At 59.0% G+C, this 16757-nt stretch overlaps 1 protein-coding gene across 1 annotated transcript in view; it reads right to left on the minus strand.

Annotated features, from left to right (window-relative positions):
• The window catches only part of SPSB4 (splA/ryanodine receptor domain and SOCS box containing 4), a 48705-nt gene extending 39275 nt beyond the window's left edge, over positions 1 to 9430 (minus strand). The window contains exon 1 of the mRNA XM_055127388.1: positions 8850 to 9430. The gene's annotated coding sequence lies outside the window, so the exon portion shown is untranslated. The remainder of the gene's footprint in view (positions 1 to 8849) is intronic.
• Between the last annotated feature and the right edge of the window lie 7327 nt (positions 9431 to 16757).

The raw sequence follows: 16757 nt of genomic DNA on the forward strand, positions 1-16757 counted from the left end.
CTTTGTAGATAACGTGCTTTTAATTAAACATCAATTTAAAGGGGTGGGGGGCTGTGGTTAGAAATCATTGGCCATGACCACGGAGGCCCCGGCCCAGGTCGTGAGCGGCTGTGGCTGGGCCTTCAGGCGTCCCTAATGAGGGAAACCCTGGCACTTAGCTCCTGTTTGCCATCTGCCAGATGCTGAGATTTCCCAATATTTGCTTACTAAACCCCTAAGCCTGCCCTAGCAGCATAGGTGTGACCATTCCCACATTAAAGAGGAGAGAATAAAAACAAAAGCCAAAACTGGCCACAGGGCTGGTGACAAACCGGGGACTGGCAGATCTTCTTTACCTCAGAGACTCACCTGTGTCACCGGTACTCACCTGTATATTTTCACCTATATTCTCTCCCTCTTTCCCTCTCTCTCCCTTCCCCTTATGTCTCTGAATCAAACTCTTTTATTCCTCTAAAAAAGAAAGTACCTACATACGGCACGGTGCTACGGTCATCTGCCTTCAGAATCCACATCCATATATACTCCTGGCTCTGCACTCAGGAATTACCCTTGGCGGTGCTCAGGGGACCATACGGGATGCTGGGAATCGAGCCCGGGTCGGCCGCGTGCAAGGCAAACGCCCTCCCCGCTGTGCTATCGCTCCAGCCCCTACATCCGTTATATTATTTGGCTTGGTGTCCTTGATCTGGAGGCTTAAACTTGGGTTGTTGCTTCTTTCTAGCTACTTGACTTTATTGTATTATTTTATGCCCTGGCAGGCCTGGACCCCCGCAGTAGCACACTCAGGGGTGCAGAAATAATACAGTGGGTGGGGCGCTTGCCTGCACACAGCCAACCGGGTTCCATCCCGGGCACCCCCTAAGGCTCCCCCCCCACCACACACACCCCCATAGCAGCACCAGGACTGCTGAGCCCTGCATGCATGCAGAGCCAGGAGAAAGCATCACCAGGTGTGGCCCCCAAACAACAAAACAGTGGCCCACCCTCAGCCCGCGCTTCTGTCCTTAACTCCCGCGCTCTGGCCTCTCCGTGCTCAGACTCGGGCTTGGTTCACCCCACCCAGGGCCGCTGCCAATGCTTCAGCTGGAGGAAAACCAGGACACGGAACAACGAGCCAAACGCCAACGTTCAGAGAGAGCAGCGTGGAGGGATTGCTCCTCGGAGCCCCGAACCACCCAGAATACAAGAGAACGAGGGGCAGAGATTCCAGGTCTGTCGCCGGCAAACGGGAGGGACGGGGCAGCAGGTCCGGCGGCGCTGGCCTGGCAAGTGACGAGCTGGGTTTGGTCCTCGGCACCGCGTGTGGTTCTCGGAGCACCGCTAGGAGTCATCCCTGAGTGCAGAGCCAGGGGTCTTCCCGGAGCATCGCCATCTGATGACACAACTGACACAGCCTCCCCTACACACCGACTAAACCTGACACAACCTGACACAGCCTCCCCTACACACCGACTAAACCTGACACAACCTCCCCTACACACTGACTAAACCTGACACGACCTGACACAACCTCCCCTACACACCGACTAAACCTGACACAACCTCCCCTGCACACCGACTAAACCTGACACAGCCTCCCCTACACACCGACTAAACCTGACACAGCCTCCCCTGCACACCGACTAAACCTGACACAACCTCCCCTACACACTGACTAAACCTGACACAGCCTCCCCTACACACCGACTAAACCTGACACAACCTCCCCTACACACTGACTAAACCTGACACAACCTGACACAACCTCCCCTACACACCGACTAAACCTGACACAACCTGACACAACCTCCCCTACACACCGACTAAACCTGACACAGCCTCCCCTACACACTGACACAACCTGACACAACCTCCCCTACACACCGACTAAACCTGACACAACCTCCCCTGCACACCGACTAAGCCTGACACAACCTGACACAACCTCCCCTACACACCGACTAAACCTGACACAACCTCCCCTGCACACCGACTAAACCTGACACAACCTCCCCTGCACACCGACTAAACCTGACACAACCTGACACAGCCTCCCCTACACACCGACTAAACCTGACACAGCCTCCCCTACACACCGACTAAACCTGACACAGCCTCCCCTACACACCGACTAAACCTGACACAGCCTCCCCTACACACCGACTAAACCTGACACAGCCTCCCCTACACACCGACTAAACCTGACACAACCTGACACAACCTCCCCTACACACCGACTAAACCTGACACAACCTGACACAACCTCCCCTACACACCGACTAAACCTGACACAGCCTCCCCTACACACCGACTAAACCTGACACAACCTGACACAGCCTCCCCTACACACCGACTAAACCTGACACAACCTGACACAGCCTCCCCTACACACTGATTAAAAATTAAAACAAAAGGCCACAAATCTGCTTGCCGGGGCCAGCGCTCGGGAGGGCGCTGAAGGTCAGGCCTGCCTCCCCCGGAACCCCGCAGGCACCCTGCGAACGGGAAATCTCCTTGGATCGTGTGGCTCCCGGGGTTGCCGTGCTTCCTGCCGGCTGCGCGCTCGGGGGCAGCCAAGCCTGGGCAGCTGCTCTGCTAGAAAGTCAAGGGCAAGTACGGGCCTGGATGCAGACGGGAGAGAACAGTCCACGGCAGGGCACGGACCAGGCACGCCCCCCGCCGCCAGCCCGCATCCCGGGGTGGGGGGCCGGGGGCTGGCTTCTGCATCCCCTTCCGCACCCTGCACCCCCCCAGTCCTGGACGGCAGCCGCAGCCTCCTGCCTCGGGGACCTAGCGGGGCTCACGGTGGCACTACTAAGTGCCTTGGCTCTGGGCCCATGGGAGCTATCAAGGGCGAAGGTCAAACGGATGGAGGGACAGAACGGCCAGCTAGAGCTGGCACCAAGGCCAGGGACACAGGGCAGTTCTAATGCAGGTCGGCCTCTGCATCTCTGTCCAGCCCTTCCTCCCCTCCCCACTCCTATCCAAGAGGCAACCTCCTCCAGGAAGCCTGCCCAGATCTCCCAGGCATCAGCGGTCTGCCCTGAACTTATGACCGCCGTGAGCCAGCCAGGACTTTCTGGGCTCACCAATCTGCTTTTATTTTTCCTACCGAGAGGGGCATTTCTCGGAGGCCGATCTGGCCCCCATTGTCATCATCCCCACCCCTGCACTCTGCGCGGCATAGCACAGGCTGTAGGGTTCGATGGGTAAGGGGTGGGGTGGGGGGGTCTCGCCAGGGGGCCAGGGGAGGGACACAGGCCAGTTTTGTCACCAACCCGATCACCGCCTTGAGCAGCTGACCCTTGGCAACACCCATACTGCCCGCTGTGAGCCTTTGTGGCCATTCCGTGGGCCTCTCCCGGCCAGCCAGCCCCGCAGGAGGCCAGGCCCTGGGGCCCAGCTGCTGCTGCTACCCCGGCCGGGAGGGGCCGGCGGTGCTGGCCACACTCACTTCCAGCCTCCGTCCCTGGAGACGGAGGCCGGGCCAGGGCGGCCTCCCGCTCTCACCCCGGGTGCGGAGGCCAGCCTCAGAGCCAGCGGGCGCCTCCCCCCCTTGCCCCCCCTGCTTCATTTCTGAGGCTATGCTTGGATGGGAACATTTAATGACATTATCCGCGAGCATCCGCCCAGGCTGGCGAGGACGGCCCAGCAGGAAAACAAAAGCGGAACTGCCAGCCAGCGGCCCTTCCCAGGCCCCGGGCGGGCAGGCGAGGAAGGGCCGGGAGGTGACGCGGAGTTCGCTGGCCTCCCAGGGTCGGCCGAGGGGCCGGGGGCCGGGGCGCTAGAGGGACTGGGGTGACCCAGGCTTGGGGCTTGCAGAGTGGGAGGCAGTGTGGAGGCTGATGGTGCATCTGCTGGGGTCCCCAGGAGCTGCGGGGACAGGCAGGGGTGAGCCCATCATTCTTAGTCCGGGGGGGGGATTCCGCATCCCCCCACGGCTGTGTCCAGTGCAGACACAGTCCCCTGAGCTCCAGCCCCTAACACTCCCCAAACCAGCTTCCCCCCAGAGCCCCTTCTCTGCACACCCCCACCAGGCATCCCATTCTCTCTCTCCCCTGCACCCCCTCTACGTAGCTCCCCGCTCCCCTTCCCTACCGGAACCCCTGAACTTGTGCTCACCACTGAACCCGACTCACACCCAGGGTGACCCCTGAGTGGCTTCCCTGCCACCACACACGGCTTAGGAGCGGGGCTGGGTGGCCCCGAGCCACAGCACAGGGCGGGAAGGCGCTCGCCTGCACGCAGCTGGCCTGAGTTGGATGCTCGGAACCACCGCCGGGATTGAGCCCTGAGCATGGAGCCCGGAGTAAGCTCTGAGCAGCAGTGGGTGGCCCCCAAACAGAACATACCCCACCACCACCAAAAAAAAAGAGCAAAGGAGCAAGGCTGGGGCTGGGGGAACCTTCTGCCCAGCTCCCAAATAATGAAACGGGGTAATCACACGGTGCAAAGATCCACAGGTAGATCAGAGCGTCCAAGCTCCGTGCATGCGCCCCCAGCGTGGGGTGCTGGGCACGGTGTGGGGGCTTCGGGGGCCATCTGCACCCCTCCCCTCTCACCACAGTCCAGCTCCTCTGGTGCCCACCTGGGGCCTGGTGGGGTTTTCCTTGTGCACACGTGAGCAGGGGGTGTCTGGATAACAGCCGCCCATTCACGGGGGGCTGCCCCGGGGAGGGTGGACCCCGGGAGCCACCAGCTGGCACACAGCACCCACGCGGTCCCTCCCCGCGGCTCACAAAGACCCAACTGTCTGGGTCCAGGTGGAGGCAACGCCCGTCGGGCCCGCCGGCCTTCCAGGAGCCCGTCTCCAGGAGGGTCCCCGCGCCCCTCCCTCAGGTGGGTTTCCATGGGGATCGCCCCATGCAGGGGCCCAGGAGCCCCCAGGACAGAGGCCTGGTCAGCGGCCAGGACGGCAGGGTGTGGGCTGTGGAAGGTCATTTGAAAGGCACATCCTGGAGGAGGAGGCGGCAAGGCGAGGCCTGACTGCCGTGTCCCGTCCCCGACTCCCACCCCTCACCCCCACACCACTGCAGCAGGCCCGGTCACGGCAGCAGGGGGCTCTGAGGGCAGCTCAGGCCCCCATGTGGGCTGCAGTGGCTTCTGTGCAGGGACCCCATGGGGCTCAAGCTGGAGTCCCCAGGTTGGGGGGGGTATGTGGGAGGAGGAGGGGGGAGACAGACAGGAGCGTGAGACCCACTTGGCAAATGTCTCTGCAGGAAGGGCAGAAGCGCCAGAGTGTTCCTGGGCACGGCCCAGACCAGCTCAGCCCAGGGCGACCCTCCCTGCGCTCTACCCGGTGATTCCAAAGCTCGGGAGGCCTGAAATTACAGCGAGACCAGACAGACACCTCGGGACCTGACCGGGGAACTCCCTCCTGGTTGGGGGTGGGGGTGGGGCTGTGCCCTGCTCAGCCTGAAGCGCTTCTGGGAGCCTTTTAGAGATGGGGGGAGGGGGCAGGAGGGGAAAGCAGGGAGATGGGGGACCCAGGAAGAGAGAGAGGCGGGGGGAGAGGCGTCAGGGGGGGAGGGATCCACTCTGGCCCCGAATCCCTCAGAGGGGGCCCAGCGGAGTGATAGCACAGCAGGTAGGGCGTTTGCCTTGCACGCGGCAGACCTGGGTTCGATCCCTGGCATCCCATATGGTCCCCCGAGCACCGCCAGGAGTAATTCCTGAGTGCAGAGCCAGAAGTAACCCCTGAGCATCGCTGGGTGTGACCCAAAAAAAAAAGCAGAGGGGGCCCAGGAGGCAAGACGGCTGGCTGAGGGGTCCCCCTGAGTCCTTCCCGGAGAGGGCAGAGTTCGGGAGACCCAGACATGACATGACACGTCACAGCACCCCACTCCAGGCTCTGCTCACGTGGCATGTAGAACTCCCTGCCAGGGCCAGCAGCCGGGGTCTGCTGTGTCCTCACCCGGGTCCTGGTCCTCACGCCCCTGGGCTGCTGCTGTCTTTCCCCACGCTGCTGCTGTCTTTCCCCACGTGCGGCTCTGCAGAGGCCCGCCCAGCCCCAGCAGCTGCCCCCCCCCCCGCATGGCCCCTCATTTCTTTTTTTTCCTTTTTTTCCCACTTGAGCATCACACCCAGTGATGCTCAGGGCTTACTCCTGGCTCTGCACTTAGGAATTACGCCTGGCGGTGCTTGGGGGACCTTAAGGGATGCCGAGGATCGAACCCGGATTGGCCACATGCCAGGCAAATGCCCTCCCTGCTGTACTATCGCTCCAGCCATGGTCCTTATTTTTGTCTGCACCTGAAGGTGCTGGTCAGAAGGCAGAATGAAAACTTAAACAGTCCTCCTGTGAGTAACATAGTTAATTTTGTTGCTCTTTTTCTTTTTTGGGGGTGAGGATGGAACTCAGGGACCCACACGGGCAAGGCACCTACTCTAACTGCTGAGCCACATCCCCGGCCCCCTATAATACACACTTAAATGGGGGTTAGGTTCTAAACCATCAATTCTAAAATGCACAGAGCAAAAAATAGAGCAAAACATGCTTGCGCCCTGGAGAGCCCTCCTGGTGGTCCCCGATACCCTGCTGGCTGGCTGCGTTTGCCATCTGCCTTCCCGGGGGTTCAGCACACCCCCCGAAAGAAGCCTGCGGCCTTATCTCCGGCCGAGTTTATTGACAAAGTGCTTTATGGAGCTATTGTTTACGGTGGAACTTTTCTTTTTTTTCTTTTTTTTTCAGTACTTGGGTCACATCTGGCAGTGCTCAGAGCGTACTCCTGGCTCTACGCTCAGGGGTCACTCCTGGTGGGCTCAGAGGAACCATATGGGGTGCTTGGGGTCAAACCCAGGTCAGTCTGGGGTCCCCAGGGTCACACTCGCAGATACTGAGGGGGCTGTGTGGTCCCACAAGCACGGTCCTCTAATCTCCAGGCTCTGTCCCCAGCCCTCACGCTTCACATTTTAAAAAGATGACTCTGATAAATGGCCTTCACTCTTGATTTGCATATCTGAGCCATCCAGATCTGGGTTCTCCCTTGGTGAAATCCCCCTGACAGGAGAGGAAGGCTCTCTTGTCACATCACATCTTGATTCCACTTGGGGCGTGTGAATTGTTTATGGCCTTTGCCCACTTGTGGATGCCACTTCTTTTCCCTGCAGTTTTTTTTTTTTCCTCAAAAATAAGCAAAAAATGGAGTCTGGAGCGATAGTACAGGAGGTTTGCCGGACATACAGTTTGATCCCCAAGTACCCTATCCGGTTCCCTGAGCCCCACCAGGAATGACCCCTAAGCACCGCCAGGCGTGGCCCCTAAACAAAAATCAACCCCGCTGCATCCCCACCCCCCAAATCTATCAGTCTTCTAACACGAAACAGAAATCACAAAACCAGCAGGTGATCTGAAGGGAACCACAAATGGGAAGTCATTTGCCCAAGGGGTTTTCCTCCCGGTGATTCGACCTCTAAAAAAGAAAACCTCAGGCGCAAGGTACCCTTTCTGGACGTGTGGGGGTGTCTCTGAAGAATCTAAGTCCATGCATAAAGCATGTGGGTGTCCTGCTTTAGCCATGATGGGTCTTAAACCCTTGCATGCAGAAGCACTTCAGAAATGACCATTGGTGGAGCCCGGGAGGGAACCCAGGGAAAGCGGGAAGCAGAGAGAAGCCCAGACCTCATCCCAGCTGCGGCCCAGGCAGGCCCGGGACAGATCCTGCGTCCTCCTTTGAGGTGTAACTTTTCACGGCTCCCTAATTTCAGCTCATTACATTGGCCGGACACAGAAGGTGGGGGGGGGGATGTGGTCAGAGGGGCAAGTCTCAATCCCAGGAGAAGAACCTCCGCTTCTCCAAAGGGCTCCCAGAGCGCAGACTGAGCAAGTCCCGAGTTGGGGGAGGAGGGGGGAGAGGCAGGACTTAGCCAAGGTCACCCCCGGGGGCTGCTGGCTGGCGCCTCCCCTTCCCTGGCCTGCAGGACTGAACGGCTCTCCTGCCCCTTTCAGTGGACCAAACCCTGGGGTGGGGGGCACCCTCCTCTCCTCCCCTCACCCCTCTCCCAGCCAGGGAGCCTTCCTAAGCGCCTGCATCCATCCCCAGGGATCAGAGGGGGTGGCCGCAACCAGCCCAGCACTGGGCTGCACCCAAATCCGCCCACCCAGGCGTTCAGGAGGGCGAGGGACAATCCCTGCCCGCGACCCTCTCCGTTTCGCCTTAAGCACAGCCAACTTTGTCCCGGAGCTGGACCAGGAACTGGTCCCTGGCAGCTCCGTGGCAACTCAAAACAAGAACCTCCACTTGAGCAGCGTCGAGCGGGGGGCGGGCGGGGGCGGGGGGGGGCGCTGGTTTCCACGCTCCAAATCCGCACCCCCACCGCTACCCTGCCTGACTCCCCCGGAAACCTCTGCCGGCCTGACGCGGACCAGGGCGCTGCGGTGGCTAGAGAAAGTTGGCTGTGTCACACGTCCAATAACCAGGCTGGCTCGCGGGCGGTGGAGACACGGGTTTGCAAACGTTCCGAGCACCCGCCCCGCAGAACGCACCCGCACGGATACCGTTTGCATGCCGGTGCTGCGAGGAGGAAACCGGGGGGTCTGGCGTCTGGGCCAAGGTCACTCGGCCAGAGTGGACGGCGGGTGTCGGACCCAAAGCGGGGCTGCGTGACGCGCGAGGTAGTTGTCCACGGGGTCTCCGTGACGCAGAGAAGCCAGCAGCGCGCGCGGGCTTCGAACCCGTGGCCCCGAGAGCCCGCGCCCAACGCTCCCGCAAACTGCGTGCAAACCGCCACCCGCAGAGGTAATTCCCGGGGACCCGCGCGGGAGCCGCGCCAGGAGCGCGGCCAAGGCGAGCGCCCGGCCCGCACGCGGTCCACGAAGCCGAGTCCGGGCTCCCGGCTGGCGCGCGCCCCTCGCCCCCCGGGGAACTCACCATGCACCGGGGCCAGAGCCCGCCGGGAGGGACGGCCAGCGCGGGCAGTTCCCGGGCTCTGGTGGGGGAGCGACGTCTGCGGCGGGCGGCCGGGCGGCCGGGCAGATGCGGGCTCGCAGCTCCGGGCCAGGGGCGCGTCCTCGCCACGGGTGCCCGGCGGCAGCGCCCCCTCGGCGACGCGGGCGGGTCCGGAGTTGGAGCGTTCTTGGGGAAGTTGGCGCCCGGGCGCGGTGGCGGGGTGGTGGGAGGGGGGGGGGGAGCGCCGGAGGTCGGATCCGCCGCGGGGGCAGCTCAGCGCACCCCCCCGAGGGCGGCGAGTCCCGGGTTCAGGGCGCACGGGCCGCGCCTCGGTCGCCCGCCCCCCGCGCGTCCCGCCTGTGCCCCCGCGCCCTGGGCGCACGCCGCGGCGGCTGGAACTGGGGCCCGGGCCGGGGCCGGGGGGCGCTCATCGCCCTCCCCGGGGGCCGCGCGCCTTTGTGCACGGGGCGCGCCGGCGGCCGCGGCCAGCTCTGGATGCTGCTGCTGCTCCTGCTGCTGCTGCTGCTGCTGCAGCCGCCGCCGCCGCCTCCCCCTGCGCCGCCGCCCGCTCCCCGCCTTCCCGGCCGGCCCGGAGGCTGCAGCTGAAAGCCGATCCCGCTGAGCTCATCCCCGAAGGCCACTAATCCAATAGCCGCGGAAGGCGCGGCCGCCGGGAACGCCCCTTCCCCCACCGTCCCGCGCCCCGGCCCGTCCCAGCGCCGGCCGCGGCGGGCGCCGCCACCTTCCCGAGGCCACCAGCTGGCGGGAGAGGGAAGTGGCGCCCGCGCCCCGGTTGCCGAGTGGCCGCGCGGTCGCCATTCACCCCGAGCGCGCCCGCCCTCCCGCTCCCATTCATGCGCGCGGGGCCTCCCCCATTCATTCGGGCGCGCCGGGGATCCCCCGGGCTGGGGGTCCCCCGAGGGGGAGGAGACGCCCACGCTGCAGCGTTGGTGGCGCTGCCCAATGCACGCGCCCAGGAGCTGCCCCGAGCGCCGGGCTCGCGGGCCGGGAGCCCCCCACGGGCAGACGCACACACGGCCACGCTTTCCCCCCGCCCCCTCTTCCTCCTCCTCCTCCCCGCCATCAGGCTCCGGCGAGTCTCTGCAAAGTCGCACCTGCTTCGCGCAGCCTTCCGCGCCGCCCCGAGGCGCAGGGAGGTCGGGCTCTCCGCCCTGCGGGCCCCCGGCGCGGGTGGGGGGCGCCGCATCGCCGGCCCCAGACCCCAGATAAGGAAGGAGGCGTGGCCAGCGCGCAGGCCCCGAGGGTGCTGGCGCTCGCCACTATCTGCTTCCTCCCGGGAAGTGGCACGTTCCTGCCCCTGGGTGCTCCTTCCCTGGCACGGTGGTCTTCTGACCCCCTCGCCCTCCGGCACTCGGTATGCCAAGGCACCAGAGCCCAGGGCGTAGGGCGCCCACTTTTTCCGCCGGGCAGCTATGGACTGACCATCCAAGTGAGGGTGAGATATTCACGGAGGCCCCGGAACTCCAGGCTGGCAGGGAACCGTCCCGGAATGCTTTCCCTAACTACCCAAACCAGCTCTTGGAGACTGGGGGACAGGGTGGTCACTAGGATGGTCACCTCCCATATGCGGAGGGGAGAAGAAGAAATGATTACTCGGTGACCAGGGTCCTTGTCTAATCTTGGGGAAAGCATGTGGCCTTTCCCTAAGACCCTTTATCAGCTTGACATTCTAAAAGGATCTCTCCCGGCACCGTTGAGGAGAGGAGCCGGCAGGAAGCCAGGTGAAAGCTACAGAAATAATCTGAGCAAATGGTGACTCTTCTTGACTCCAGGGGCTTGCGTGGAACAGGGAGTGAGGGTGTGGGAACCAAGTCTTCAGTGAATGTTTCCTACTGCTTTGTCATTGCCTGTCTCATTAAAGACTGGCGAAGGAAAGGGACCTTGTGAGCATCATATGCCTCCTGAGAAAAGGGTTTGAGGGTGGATTCCAGTTTGGGGTGATCCGGATCACACTGCTAAGAGCATTCTAGAGCAGGTCGCCTCATCTTGAGTCATTCCATGGACCAGTGCCTCTGCACAGGCGCAGAAGAGTTGAAAACTACTGGTCTACCTCCTGGGTTATAACTGATGGCCTGTGGACGGTATGAAGGGTCTGGACGGGGGACAATGTAGGTGCTGGACTGTGGATATGTCGGACAGGGTAGGAAGTGTAGAAAGGCTGAAGAACGCTCCCCTAGCACGTCTGACCTGGTGTGTTCTTGGGAATGGAATTGGTTCACTGCTGTGCTCCTCTATATCAGTTTGCAAGGAAATGCAAATGAAGAGATATTATCCCACAACTGTTAGGATGGCCAAAAGCCAGAACAAGTGACAACAGCAAAGACTGACTAGGATATTAAGCAAAGGGAACCCTCGTTCATTGCTGGTGGGGCCACAGGTGGACAGCCGGGGGCCGGGGAGATGCTCAGTGGCACAGCACGGGCCGCCCGTGTGTGAGGTCTGAGTTTGGTCCCTGGCAACCCCCAAATAAGTTCATGAATGGATGGTGTGGGCCCTGTTGGAAATGTGGTAGTTCTGTGGAGAACGGAAATGCTCTTATTCCCCATGACTCAGCAATCCTGCCGCAGGGTATTTCCCGGGCGCAGCTGAAAATGCAAGTTCACACAAAAACCTTCCATGGATGTTTATAGCAACTTTTCCCATCAGTGCCCAGACTGGGAGTAGTAGGGTTTGGAGAAAGAGTACCAGGCATGAAGTACTTACCTCGCAAGCAGCCATCTCTGCTAGCCCTGGTTTAGTCTCCAGCCCCTGGGCACTGCCAGGGGTACCTCCTGAGCACGGAGCCAGAGTACCTGATCACTGTAGGATGTAGCCAAAAAAATTAAGTGGCGCGTGCTGGAGAGACAGTGCAATGAGTAAGGCACTTGCTTTGCACTTAGCAGACAGGGGTTCAATCCCTGGCACCTGGAAGAGATGTGATAGCACCAAGGGATAAAACACACCTGAGAGGCTATGTGCTGTTTGATTCCAACCATAGGATATGCCAGAAGTGGCCAAACTACAGAGACACAGGATGGAGAGATAGTACAGCAAGTGCTGCTTTTCTGGCAAGTGGCTGACTTGGGTTCGAACGCTAAAGCATATAGTCCAAGAGCATCACCAGAAAACCCTGAGCACAGAGCCGGAAGTGAGCCCTGAGCACTGCCAGGTGTTGCTCAATCCTCTCCCCACCTCAAGAATAAAAACAGGGGGGCTGGAGCAATAGCACAGCGGGTAGGGCGTTTGCCTTGCACGCGGCTGACCCGGGTTCGATTCCCAGCATCCCATATGGTCCCCTGAGCACTGCCAAGAGTAATTCCTGAGTTCAGAGCCAGGAGTAACCCCTGTGCAACACCAGGTGTGACCCAAAAAAAGCAAAAAAAAAAAAAAAGAATAAAAACAAGGGCTGGAGTGATAGCACAGCGGGTAGGGCGTTTGCCTTGCACGCGGCCGACCCGGGTTTGAATCCCAGCATCCCATATGGTCCCCTGAGCACCGCCAGGGGTGATTCCTGAGTGCCTGAGCCAGGAGTAACCCCTGTGCATCTCTGGGTGTGACCCAGAAACAAACAAACAAAAAAAGAATAAAAACAGGGGCAAGAGAGACTGTACAGCAACTAGGGTGTTTGCCCTGCACCCAGTCAGCCCCGGTCCAATTCCAGCCTCCCACATAGTCTCTCTGAGCACCACCAGGAACAATTCTGAGTGCAGAGCCAGGAGTCACCCCTGAGCACTAATGGGTGTTGCAAAATGGAGCTGGTTCACTGCTGAGCAGGGGACCAATGAAGTGCTGAGTTCTGTTTGACCCGACCATAGCAGTTTGCAGGGAAATGCAGATGGAAAGATACTATCCCGGAACAACAAATAAGAATTTTAAACAACTATAGAGACAAGGTTGAGACATGCCAAGGACTAAAGCATTGGCTCCATTTGGCTCCATCCTCAGCGCCATATGGTGCCACAAGCACTGATGGGAGTGATCCCTGAGCACCAAGCAGGAGTACACCCCAGCAACGCCCGGTGTGACCCAACACAAAGCAGACTGATGGAGACACTGAGAGTAGAGGCGAAGACAGTATGGATCCAGTGCGACTGGGAGGGTGGAACCACTAGTAGAATTTAATCGGTCACTTTAGATCTCGCTCATACGGGGCTGGAGAGATAGCACAGCAGGTAGAGACACTCACCTTGCATGCTGCTGACTTGGGTTCGATCCCCAGCATCCCATATGGTCCCCTGAACTCACCAGGAGTGATGTCTCAGGAGCAGAGCCAGGAGTAAGATCTGAGCTCCACCAAGTGTGGCCAAAAAAACAAGTAAATCTCACCCATGGAACAGGGAGCCAATCAAAATAGATAAAGGAGGGGGCTGGGGCAATAGCACAGCGGGTAGGGCGTTTGCCTTGCACGCAGCCAACCCGGGTTCAATTCCCAGCATCCCATATGGTCCCCTGAGCACCACCAGAGGTAATTCCTGAGTGCAGAGCCAGGAGTAACCACTGTGCATCGCCAGGTGTGACCCAAAAAGGAAAAAAAAAAAAAGACAAAATAGATAATGGAGAGGTGGGAGACTCCAGTTTCCCTCTTTCTCTCTCTCCCTTTTCCCCCCTTTTTCTCTCTCTCCCTCCCACCGCCACACCCACTGCATATGCCCAGGGGTGGGCCCAGCCACATGGCCGGACAGATGGCATATTCAGGCAGGGACAGCAGAAACAGCTACTGAGCACAGGAGACGCAGCCAGCACACCATGGCCGGGGCCGGAGACCAAGAAAGCCAGACGGGAGGTCAGGAACTGCTGGGGTGCAGTTTGAGAGAGGTTCTGCCACAGTAACAACAGAGTACAGGGGTCTTGCCCACAAGCCCCTGGCGGCAGACTGAAGACTTAAGGGAAGCCAGCTTGGGGCTGGAGCCATAGCACAGCGGGGAGGGCGTTTGCCTTGCACGCGGCCAACCCAGGTTTGATCCCTACCATCCCATAGGGTCCTCCAAGCACCGCTGGAAGTAATTTCTGAGCACAGAGCCAGGAGGAACCCCTGAGCATTGCCAGGTGTGACTCAAATAAATAAATAACATTTGAAGAAAAAGAAAGAAAGAAAGAAAGAAAGAAAGAAAGAAAGAAAGAAAGAAAGAAAGAAAGAAAGAAAGAAAGAAAGAAAGAAAGAAAGAAAGAAAGAAAGAAAGAAAAAGAAAGAAAGAAAGAAAGGAAGGAAGGAAGGAAGGAAGGAAGGAAGGAAGGAAGGAAGGAAGGAAGGAAGGAAGGAAGGAAGGAAGGAAGGAAGAAAGAAAAGCCAGTACTAGACGGCATGGATCCCTGAGGGACAGTATGGGAACGGTCTGGGGACGAGATTTCAGATGAGGAAAGGGGAGACTGGGTAGACGCAGGGACAGGGCCTGGCCACCATACACAAGAGGCAAGTCGACTCACACAGGGCTCCGGGAGGTCGTACAGGGAACGTGACAGCACAAGCACTGGCCAAGTGAGGTTGTTCACGGAGGTCTGGGCATTTGGGGAGGGATCCAGATCCATCTACTTAAACTGGACGATAAACTCTCAATTGAAATCTTCCGAGTTGTGAGAGTTACTTGTTTGGGGGCCACACCTGGTGATGCTCAGGTCTACTCCTGGTTCTGGCCTCAGGAGTCACTTCTGGTGGATTCAGGGCACCAGATGGGGTGCTGGGGATTGAACCCAGGTCGGTGGCGTGCAAGTCTTATATGATTCTCAAGAACCCACCAGCACTGGAAAATCCACTTTGTCTGTAGGGTGAGGCCCTTGCCCCGCACACAGCTGACTCCACGTCAGTCTCTGGCTCTGCTCATGGTTCCCCCAAAGCCATGCCAGGAGTGGCCCCTGAGTACCACCACATGTGGCCCCAAACAACCCCCGCTCCCGGCCCCACCGAGTGGTTTCTTAGGGCTCATGAGGAGATGAGGCAGCAGAACACAAGGAAAATGTGCTCTATAATACTCCAATGGTGGGTACAGGTCACTTGTGACATATGTGTCCAAACCGACAGAATATGCAACCCCAAAAGTGAGATTTGGCCCAGCCATAGTATAGCTCACGGGCCGATGCCTTGCATACTGGCTTCGATTCCCAGCACCTCATATAGCCCTAAGCCCTGAGCAGAACTAGGAGTGAGCCCTGAGCACTGTCGGTGCGGCCAAAATCAGACGGCCAAGCAAAAGAGTGAAACCTGGGGCTGGAGTGATAGTACAGCAGGTAGGGCTCGGGCTTTGCTCCCTGCCTGGCTTCAATCCCTGCACCATATATGATCCCCCAAGCCCCACCAGGAGTGATCCCTGAGCACAGACCCAGGAAGAGAAAACCCTGAGCATTGCTGGGTGCGGCCCTCGCAACAAAACAAAACAGAACAAAACAAAAATAACTAAATATAATCTGACCCAGCAGGTTTATATTAAAAAAAAAAAAGTGACGGGGGCTGGAGCGATAGCACAGCGGGTAGGGCGTTTGTCTTGCATGCGGCCAACCCGGGTTCGATTCCCAGCATCCCATAGGGTCTCCCGAGCACTGCCAGGAGTAATTCCTGAGTGCAGAGCCTGGAGTAACCCCTGAGCATTGCTGAGTGTGACCCAAAAAGCCAAAAAAAGAAAAAAGAAAAGAAGGAAAGAAACTTCAGGCAAACTGTAGGCTTGACACTGAAAAACAAAGCGAGTTGTCACTTAAGCTAAGCTTCCTGTCACCTAGTACAGCCGAGCTCTGAACTCCCAGACGTGGAGTCTGAACCTGACCAGGTCAGAGGTAGAGAATCTGCTCCAGGGAACCAGGAAACGAGAGGGCAGCCACCCTGTCGTCCACAGCCTGCTGCTTCCCCTAGCGTGACACCCCTCTCTCTCTTCTCCTTCTGCTCCGCACCTCACCACTGTCTTCCCTCTGCTAAATTGGCTGCTGGTTGTTGCAGACCCTTGCTGGCTCCCACTTGCCTTGTATGTTGGGACTGGGTACCAGAGAACTATTTCTTTCTTGGAGCATGCCCTTGGGGCAGGCGGTGTCAGTGGGTGATGGAGGCAAGGAATTTACAGGAAATGCCTGCGTGTGTTTGCTTGCCACACCTGGCGGTGCTCAGAGCTTCCTCCCTGGCTCTGTGCTCGGGGTTCACTCCTGACAAGCTCAGGGGACCACATGGATTGCAGGGATCGAACCCATGCCCTACCCGCTATTCTATCCCTCTGGCCCCTTGTTGAGCTTGCCCCTTCCTTCCCCCCACCCCAGGAGATTTCTGTGCCTTTTCCTCAATTTTCCTGTGTCCCTAAAACTGCTCTAAAAAACAAGTATAGAGAGGGAAATTGTGGGTGGGGAGGGGGGACGTGCTGGGATGGAGGAACTAGGGGCAGCGGTGGGAGATTCCGGGTACTCTGGTGATGGTGGTGCTACAGTGTTCATCGATTTGCTCGAGCAGGCACCAGTAACGTTTCCATTGTGAGACTTGTTGTTATTGTTTTTGGCATATTGAATGCGCCACGGGGAGCTTGCCAGGCTCTGCCATGCAAGCAGGATACTCTCAGTAGCTTGCCGGGCTAGCCAAGAGGGACAGAGGAATTGATCCCGGGTCGGCCACGTGCAAGGCAAATGCCCTACCCGCTGTGTCATCGCTCCAGCCCCAGAGAACTAGTACAGGGGTTAAATGCTTGCCTTGTATGTGGTCAGTGGGGTTCTGTCCCTGGCATTGCACACGGTCTTCTAAGTATCACCAGAAGTGATTCCTGACCGCAGAGCTAGCAGCAAGCCCTGAGCACGGCCAAGAACAGCCCCTAAATAAGAAACAAGTAGTATTTAGTTGGCAGCATACAGTTAGGACTTCATTTCATTATCATCTCGTGTCATCTCCCTTTTTTTTCCTTTTTGGGTCATACCTGATGATGCACAGGA

The sequence above is a fragment of the Sorex araneus genome, chromosome 2, assembly GCF_027595985.1.
Source record: "Sorex araneus isolate mSorAra2 chromosome 2, mSorAra2.pri, whole genome shotgun sequence".
Lineage (NCBI taxonomy): Eukaryota > Metazoa > Chordata > Mammalia > Eulipotyphla > Soricidae > Sorex > Sorex araneus.